Genomic DNA, 10,408 nt, shown 5'->3' with positions numbered 1-10,408 from the left:
TGTAGATGGATACCTTCTCACTATGTGCTCACAGAGTGTGTGCATGGAGGAGGGGGTGGGGGACACCCCTTTCTCTTCTTATAAGGCCACTAATCTTATTGGAATAAGGATCCTACCCTATGACTTCATTTAACCTTAATTACCTCCTAAAAGCTCTATCTCCAAATATAATCACATTGGGGGTTAGGACTTCAACATAGGGATTCTGGGGGTGGGGGCACACTTCAGTCAACCATAAGGGTCTAACATTCTACAAGAACATGTAGAAACTGTTGTGCAGAGATGCTTCTCAAATTTAGTTCTCAAACCTGCAACATTGGATCAGCTGGGAACTTGTAAAACATACAAATTCTGAGGCCACACCACAGAGCTCCTGAATCAGAATTTCTGGGGGTAGAGCCAAGGAATTTGTATTTTAACAACTTTTCCCACGTGATTTTTATGTATTCTCAAGTTTGAGAATCACTGTGTTCTACAACATTATTTCTTCAATGAGAGTTTTTTGAGTAAACTTATTTCATGATGAAATGTTTAAGAGATGCTGGCTCAACAAGATGTCCATCGACAGATGAATGGATAAAGAAGATGTGGTATATATATATATATATATACAATAGAATATTATGCAGCCATCAAAAGGAATGAAATCTTGCCATTTGCAACGACATGGATGGAACTGGAGGGTGTTACACTGAGCAAAATAGGTCAATCAGAGAAAGACATGTATCCTATGACCTCACTGATATGAGGCATTCTTAATCTCAGGAAACAAACTGAGGGTTGCTGGAGTGGTGGGGGGAGGGAGGGATGGGGTGGCTGGGTGATAGACATTGGGGAGGGTATGTGCTATGGTGAGCGCTGTGAATTGTGCAAGACTGTTGAATCACAGATCTGTACTTCTGAAACAAATAATGCAACATATGTTAAGAAAAAAGAAAAAGAAGATAGCAGGAGGGAAAGAATGAAGGGGGGAAATTGGAGGGGGAGAGGAACCATGAGAGATGATGGACTCTGAGAAACAAACTGAGGATTCTAGAGGGGAGGGGAATGGGGGGATGGGTTAGCCTGGTGATGGGTATTATTATTATTATTATTTTTTAAAGATTTTATTTATTTATTTGAGAGAGAGAGAATGAGAGATAGAGAGCACGAGAGGGAAGAGGGTCAGAGGGAGAAGCAGACTCCCTGCTGAGCAGGGAGCCCGATGTGGGACTTGATCCTGGGACTCCAGGTTCATGACCTGAGCCGAAGGCAAACGCTTAACTAACTGAGCCACCCAGGCGACACTATTTTTTTTTTTTTTTAAGATTTTATTTATTTATTTGACAGAGAGAGAGAGACAGCGAGAGCAGGAACACAAGCGGGGGAGTGGGAGAGGGAGAAGCGGGCTTCCCACCAAGCAGGAAGCCCGATGCAAGACTCAATCCCAGGACCCTGGGATCATGACCTGAGCCAAAGGCAGACGCTTAACGACTGAGCCACCCAGGCGTCCCTGGTGATGGGTATTAAAGAGGGCATGTTCTGCATGGAGCACTGGGTGTTATACGCAAACAATGAATCATGGGATACTGCATCAAAAACTAATGATGTAATGTATGGTGATTAACATAACATAATAATAATAAAAAATAAATAAATAATACAAAAAAAGAAGAAATGTTAACAAAAAAATAAAAAAAATGCAGAGTAAAATAAAAAAAAAGAGATGCTGGCTCAATAAAGTTAAACAGGTTTTCATTCTTTGGTGTGACTTCAGGAACTTGGGATGGGCTACTGTGCATTGTGAATCTCTAATAAGAGATGGATCCTGTGTCTCCATAGAATGTCTCCCCACTATGAAGCACCACTTTTCACTTCAGTTTTTTTTTTTAAAGATTTTATTTATTTGAGAGAGAGAGAGAATGAGAGATAGAGAGCACTAGAGGGAAGAGGGTCAGAGGGAGAAGCAGACTCCCTGCCGAGCAAGGAGCCCGATGCGGGACTCGATCCCGGGACTCCAGGATCATGACCTGAGCCGAAGGCAGTCGCTTAACCAACTGAACCACCCAGGCGCCCTTCACTTCAGTTTTTAAAGGCAGACCAATTATTAACACCTGGAAGGACTAGTAAGACACTTTACAGCTTAGGAAAAGTTGGTCTAAAGTAATGACTGATTTCCAAACACTATTATTTTGTTTATAATCTGGTTTATACTTATCTAACTACACTGTAGGTTTCATCCCTGTGAACAGACACGGGGCCTTATATTTCATATCTATCCCTTGCCTAATGTTCCCACTAAATAGGGTTAAATGACTGGCATTTAAAATTTATTTTATAAATAGACAATCCTAACTCTTAAACCTTAGACTTTATAGAAGGACATTTATTTATTATTATTGAGCTTTTATTAACCTTAAACTGTCTAGAGATACTAACAATAATTTGAAGAACAGGAGATTTGGAGAAGACAATATTATTCCTGGTTCTTGGTCTTACTGACTTGTTGATCTGGAGTAAATAATCTCTCTGTGACTCAGTTCTCTCCTCTGTAAAAATGGGAACAGAGTACTCCTCCAACTGCAGGATTACTCTCAGGGCTGGATGCGGAATGTTGCTGGAAATGTTTTTCAAGGTGATATAGAAAGGCTAGTTGTAAACTTCATTCAAATTTTCAACTGTTTGAGATAAGTGATCCTATCAGTCCACTATTAAGTGCAGAAATTGTCAAGGTTAAGAGATCACTCTTTCCAAGAGGTCTCTTTTTCTTTTTCTTTTTAGAGAGTAGCTAGGGTGGGCTCATCTGAGGGTTCTCCTCCCATTTGCTCACCCTACTTTCTTGTTAATGTCTTCATTCATTGGGATACAATGCTGCAAAGCTTTATGGCATTTAATATTGTGGGAGAGATGAATCTGAATAAAGAATCACAGTTGAATCATTGCTAACCTTGATGGATTAGCACCAAGGAGCTCTTCAAGATGTCATTTTTTAAGCTTTTTGAATGATTGGTTTTCAATGGCTCCCTCTAAGGAATTTTAATTTTGAGAGCTGCATAGACAAATGCACACACAAATCATTTAGTGTCCACCTCCAGGAGAAAGGAAAAGTGCTTATAAAGTAAAATTTCCTCTTTTTACTTCACCAGCTTACCTCACCAGAGCAGAGTTTTTCTTTGTTCAAAGTCTAACTTAGAAAAATTTCTTCTAAGTAGTTGTATGAGTAAGTAATTTGAAAGGATGAAACTCTGTGGAGGAATTATCCACTATTTTTTCCGATAATGTAAAATAATGAAGTCTGCTAATAATGGAGGTGATTTTACGGATGATGATAACAAATATTTATCACAGACCTGATGTGCACCATGAATTGTGCTAACCATTTTATATATCTAACCTCATTTGATGCTCCAATATACTCATCAGGGGGAAACTCTTACTATTCCCATTTTATAGGAAATTGGTTTAAAGAGGTTTAGAGAAGTAAAGCAACTCCCTCACTACCACAGACCATTTGTGGTGAAGCTTGCATGGTAAATATGGGGTTCCTGGTTCTGACACTCACTCAGTGATCAAGACCCTTCAGCTCTTGTAGACTCGGCTTCTGTAGCTGTGAAATGGGAATGATTAGGACCTATCTCAGAATGAGACCATACATGTGAGCAAACGTTGTGTACTGTAAAGAGTATGAAATGTTTAGTGTTTTTCTTTTTTTTTAAATTTTTTATTGTTATGTTAATCACCATATATTACATCATTTGTTTTGGTGTAGTGTTCCATGATTCATTGTTTGTTCATAACACCCAGTGCTCCATGCAGAATGTGCCCTCTTTAATACCCATCACCAGGCTAACCCATCCCCCTACCCTCCTCCCCTCTAGAACCCTCAGTTTGTTTTTCAGAGTCCATCATCTCTCCTGGTTCGTCTCCCCCTCTGACTTACTCCCCTTCATTCTTCCTCTCCTGCTATCTTCTTCTTTTTCTTTTTTCTTAAAATATGTTGCGTTATTTGTTTCAGAAGTACAGATCTGTGATTCAACAGTCTTACACAATTCACAGCGCTCACTGTAGCACATACCCTCTCCAATGTCTATCACCCAGCCACCCCATCCCTCCCACCCCCCACCACTCCAGCAACCCTCAGTTTGTTCCTGAGATTAAGAATTCCTCATATCAGTGAGGTCATATGATACATGTCTTTCTCGGATTGACTTATTTCACTCAGCATAACACCCTCCAGTTACATTCATGTCGTTGCAAATGGCAAGATCTCATTCCTTTTGATGGCTGCATAATATTCCATTGTGTATATATACCACCTCTTCTTTATCCATTCATCTGTCGATGGACATCTTGGCTCTTTCCACAGTTTGGCTATTGTGGACATTGCTGCTATAAACATTGGGGTGCACGTACCCCTTCGGATCCCTACATTTGTATCTTTGGGGTAAATACCCAGTAGTGCAATTGCTGGACCGAATGGTAGCTCTAATTTCAACTGTTTGAGAAACCTCCATACTGTTTTCCAGAGTGGCTGCACCAGCTTGCATTCCCACCAACAGTGTAGGAGGGTTCTCCTTTCTCCGCATCCCCGCCAACATCTGTCGTTCCCTGACTTGTTAATTTTAGCCATTCTGACGGGTGTGAGGTGGTATCTCATTGAGGTTTTGATTTGGATTTCCCTGATGCCGAGCGATGTTGAGCACTTTTTCATGTGCCTGTTGGCCATTTGGATGTCTTCTTTGGAAAAATGTCTGTTCATGTCTTCTGCCCATTTCTTGATTGGATTATTTGTTCTTTGGGTGTTGAGTTTGATAAGTTCTTTATAGATTTTGGATACTAGCCCTTTATCTGATATGTCATTTGCAAATATTTTCTCCCATTCTGTCGGTTGTCTTTTGGTTTTGTGGACTGTTTCTTTTGCTGTGCAAAAGCTTTTTATCTTGATGAAATCCCAATAGTTCATTTTTGCCCTGGCTTCCCGTGCCTTTGGTGATGTTTCTAGGGAGAGGTTGCTGCGGCTGAGGTCGAAGAGGTTGCTACCTGTGTTCTCCTTTAGGATTTTGATGGACTCCTGTCTCACGTTTAGGTCTTTCAACCATTTGGAGTCTATTTTTGTGTGTGGTGGAAGGAAATGGTCCAGTTTCATTCTTCTGCATGTGGCTGTCCAATTTTCCCAACACCATTTGTTGAAGAGACTGTCTTTTTTTCATTGGACATTCTTTCCTGCTTTGTCAAAGATAAGTTGACCATAGACTTGAGGGTCCATTTCTGGGCTCTCGATTCTGTTCCATTGATCGATGTGTCTGTTTTTGTGCCAGTACCATACTGTCTTGATGATGACAGCTTTGTAATAGAGCTGGAAGTCCGGAATTGTGAGGCCGCCAGCTTTGCTTTTCTTTTTCAATATTTCTCTGGCTATTCAGGGTCTCTTCTGGTTCCATACAAATTTTAGGATTATTTGTTCCATTTCTTTGAAAAAAGTGGATGGTATTTTGATGGGGATTGCATTGAACGTGTAGATTGCTCTAGGTAGCATTGACATCTTCACAATGTTTGTTCTTCCAGTCCATGAGCATGGAACGTTTTTCTATTGCTTTGTGTCTTCTTCAATTTCTTTCTTGAGTATTTTATAGTTTTCTGAGTACAGATCCTTTGCCTCTTTGGTTAAATTTATTCCTAGGTATCTTATGGTTTTGGGTGCAATTGTGAATGGGATCAACTCCTTGATTTGTCTCTCTTCTGTCTTGTTGTTGGTGTATAGGAATGCCACTGATTTCTGTGCATTGATTTTATAGCCTGCTACTTGACTGAATTCCTGTATGAGTTCTAGCAGTTTTGGGGTGGAGTCTTTTGGGTTTTCCACATAAAGTATCATATCATCTGCAAAGAGTGAGAGTTTGACTTCCTCTTTGCCAATTTGGATGCCTTTGATTTCTTTTTGTTGTCTGATTGCTGTGGCTAGGACTTCTAATACTATGTTGAATAGCAGTGGTGAGAGTGGACATCCCTGCCGCGTTCCTGACCTTAGGGGAAAAGCTCTCAGCTTTTCCCCATTGAGAAAGATATTCGCTGTAGGTTTTTTGTAGATGGCTTTTATGATATTGAGTTATGTACCCTCTATCCCTATACTCTGAAGAGTTTTGATCAAGAAAGGATGCTGTACTTTGTCAAATGCTTTTTCTGCATCTATTGAGAGGATCATAGGATTCTTGTTCTTTCTTTTGTTAATGTATTGTATCACGTTGATTGATTTGCGGATGTTGAACCAGCCTTGCAACCCAGGGATAAATCCCACTTGGTCGTGGTGAATAATCCTTTTAATGTACTGTTGGATCCTATTGGCTAGTATTTTGGTGAGAATTTTTGCATCCATGTTCATCAAGGATATTGGTCTGTAATTGTCCTTTTTGATGGGATCTTTGTGTGGTTTTGGGATCGAGGTAATGGTGGCCTCATAAAATGAATTTGGAAGTTTTCCTTCCATTTCTATTTTTTGGAACAGTTTCAGGAGAATAGGTATTAATTCTTCTTTAAATGTCTGATAGAATTCCCCTGGGAAGCCATCTGGCCCTGGGCTTTTGTTTCTTGGGAGATTTTTGATGACTGCTTCAATTTCCTTAGTGGTTATAGGTCTGTTCAGGTTTTCTATTTCTTCCTGGTTCAGTTTTGGTAGTTGATACATCTCTAGGAATGCACCCATTTCTTCCAGGTTATCTAATTTGCTGGCATAGGGTTGCTCATAATATGTTCTGATAATTGTTTGTATTTCTTTGGTGTTGGTTGTGATCTCTCCTCTTTCATTCATGATTTTGTTGATTTGGGTCATTTCTCTTTTCTTTTTGATCAGTCCGGCCAGGGGTTTATCAATCTTGTTAATTCTTTCAAAGAACCAGCTCCTAGTTTCATTGATCTGTTCTACTGTTCTTTTGGTTTCTATTTCATTGATTTCTGCTCTGATCTTTATTATTTCTCTTCTCCTGCTGGGTTTAGGCTTTATTTGCTGTTCTTTCTCCAGCTCCTTTAGGTGTAGGTTTAGGTTGTGTATTTGAGACCTTTCTTGTTTCTTGAGAAAGGCTTGTATTGCTATATACTTTCCTCTCAGGACTGCCTTTGCTGTATCCCAAAGATTTTGGACAGTTGTGTTTTCATTTTCATTGGTTTCCATGAATTTTTTTAATTCTTCTTTAATTTCCTGGTTGACCCATTCATTGTTTAGTAGGATGCTCTTTAGTCTCCATGTATTTGAGTTCTTTCCGACTTTCCTCTTGTGATTGAGTTCTAGTTTCAAAGCATTGTGGTCTGAAAATATGCAGGGAATGATCCCAATCTTTTGGTACCGGTTGAGACCTGATTTGTGACCAGAATGTGATCAATTCTGGAGAATGTTCCATGGGCACTAGAGAAGAATGTGTATTCCTTTGCTTTGGGATGGAATGTTCTGAATATGTCTGTGAAGTCCATTTGGTCCAGTGTGTCATTTAAAGTCTTTATTTCCTTGTTGATCTTTTGCTTAGATGATCTGTCCATTTCAGTCAGGGGGGTGTTAAAGTCCCCCACTATTATTGTATTGTTGTCAATGTGTTTCTTTGCTTTTGTTATTAATTGCCTTATATAATTGGCTGCTCCCATGTTCGGGGCATAGATATTTACAATTGTTAGATCTTCTTGTTGGATAGACCCTTTCAGTAGGATATAGTGTCCTTCCTCATCTCTTATTACAGTCTTTGTTTTAAAATCTAGTTTGTCTGATATAAGGATTGCCACCCCAGCTTTCTTTTGGTGTCCATTAGCATGGTAAATGGTTTTCCACCCCCTCACTTTCAATCTGGGGGTGTCTTTGGGTCTAAAATGAGTCTCTTGCAGACAGCATATTGATGGGTATTGTTTTTTAATCCAATCTGATAGCCTGTGTCTTTTGATTGGGGCATTTAGCCCATTTATATTCAGGGTAACTATTGAAAGGTATGAATTTAGTGCCATTGTATTGCCTGTAAGGTGACTGTTACTGTATGTTGTCTGTGTTCCTTTCTGATCTTTGCTGCTTTTAGGCTCTCTCTTTGCTTAGAGGACCCTTTTCAATATTTCTTGTAGGGCTGGTTTCGTGTTTGCAAATTCCTTTAGTTTTTGTTTATTCTGGAAGCTTTTTATCTCTCCTATTTTCAATGACAGCCTAGCTGGATATAGTATTCTTGGCTGCATATTTTTCTCGTTTAGTGCTCTGAAGATATCTTGCCAGTCCTTTCTGGCCTGCCAGGTCTCTGTGGATAGGTCTGTTGCCAATCTAATATTTTTACCATTGTAGGTTACACATCTCTTGTCCCGAGCTGCTTTCAGGATTTTCTCTTTGTCTCTGAGACTCGTAAGTTTTACTATTAGATGTCGGGGTGTTGACCTATTATTAGTGATTTTGAGAGGGGTTCTCTGTGCCTCCTGGATTTTGATGCCTGTTTCCTTCCTCACATTAGGGAAGTTCTCTGCTATTATTTGCTCCAATATACCTTCTGCCCCTCTCTCTGTTTCTTCTTCTTCTGGGATCCCAATTATTTTAATGTTGTTTCATCTTATCGTATCACTTATCTCTCGAATTCTGCCCTCGTGATCCTGTAGTTGTTTCTCCCTCTTTTTCTCAGCCTCTTTATTTTCCATCATTTGGTCTTCTATATCACTGATTCTCTCTTCTGCCTCATTTATCCTAGCAGTTAGTGCCCCCATTTTTGATTGCACCTCATTAATAGCCTTTTTGATTTTGACTTGGTTAGATTTTAGTTCTTTTTTTTCTCCAGAAAGGGTTTCTCTAATAACTTCCACGCTTTTTTCAAGCCCAGCTAATATTTTTAAAGTCATGATTCTGAACTCTAGGTCTGACATCGTACTAATGTCCGCATCGAGTAGGTCCCTGGCTGACGGTACTACCTCTTGTTCTTTTTGCTGAGGTGATTTTTTTCGTCTTGTCATTTTGTCCAGAGGAGAATAGATGAATGAGAGAAGAAAATGCTAACAGGTTTACAACGTCCCCAGCAAATATAGTCTATACAAATCAGAAAAGACCTGAAACCAGGGGAAAAGAAAGGGAAAGAAAGAAAAAAGAAAGAGAAAAAAAAAAGGAAAAAAAAAGATAAAAACAAAAACAGAACAATACAAAAAAAGCAGAATGTGATCAAATATGATCAGGCTAGTGCATAGATCAGTGCCACACACTAGATTTTGGGCGTATTTTGGTCTGTTAGAAAAAAGTGCCTCCTAAAATTTTAAAGGAAGAAAGACATATACGTACAAAATAAGGGTTGATACAATGAAGGGATAGAAGATGACTGTAAAGATGAAAATTATAAAAGATTTTATAAAAGGACTTGATAAGAAGTTTGAAAAAAGAAAGAAGATTTAAAAAAAAAAGAAAAAAGGGAGAGAATGTGATCAGGCAGGAGACTAGAACAGAGCCATACACTAGTGATTTGGGGTATATTTTTATCTTTTAGAAGAAACTGTATCTCAAAATTTTAAAGAGAGAACAACTTACATATATATGCCAAAAATAAGGGTAACTACTATGAAGGGATAAAATATGACTCTAAAAATGAAAAATAAAAAATGTTTTTTTTAAAAAAAGATTGATAAGATGTTGGTTGAAAAAGGGAAAAAGAAAAAAGAAAAAAAAACAGTTAACAAAAATTAACTTTGATGAACTAATGAATCATGGTAAAAAAAAAGCCATGAATTCTATGTGCAGTATTCCCCTAGCGCTGGAGTTCTCCCGTTCTCCTTGATCGGTAAACTTGGTCTTGGCTTGCTGGCTGTTCCTGCTGATCTTCTGGGGGAGGGGCCTGTTGCTGTGGTTTCCAAATGTCTTTGCCGGAGGCTGAATTGCCCCGCCCCTGTCGGTCAGGGCTAAGCAAGCTGCTCGGGTTTGATCTCAGGAGCTTTTGTTCCCTGCAAGCTCTCCGTACAGCCTTGGAGGACCAGGGCAAAAATGGTGGCCTCCCAATCTCCACCCGGAGGAGCTGAGAACTCGGGGCCCCGGTCCTCAGTGCGCCCCCAGAGAAAAGCAGTCACTCCCGTCTCCCCGGTCTCCGGCCGCACTCCGTGCTCACCCGGCCTGTGACCAAGCGTTGCTATCTCTGGCACCCGACCCCGTGTGGAGTCTCCAAACCCAGCAGATCCCTGTGGTGCGTTCCCGCGCCGCTCCTCCCCGGGTAGGAAGGGGCGTCTCCCCGGCTCTGCCGCTTGTTGGGTCCCTGCTGCAGGAGCAGTGGCCCGACTGGGCCACGGATCACAGTTTATGGCAACCCCGAGCTGAGAGCCTGCGCCTCGGCTCCGTCTCTGCAGTCGGCTTCCCCGCTCCGATACCTGGGAGCTCTGCCGCACTCAGGCTCCCCCGGTCTTTCTGTGACCCCAAGGGTCCTGAGACCACACTGTCCCGCGAGGGTTCCAC

This window comes from Zalophus californianus, chromosome 4 (assembly GCF_009762305.2).
Source record: "Zalophus californianus isolate mZalCal1 chromosome 4, mZalCal1.pri.v2, whole genome shotgun sequence".
NCBI classification, from domain to species: domain Eukaryota; kingdom Metazoa; phylum Chordata; class Mammalia; order Carnivora; family Otariidae; genus Zalophus; species Zalophus californianus.
Note: the sequence above shows the minus strand (reverse complement) of the source record.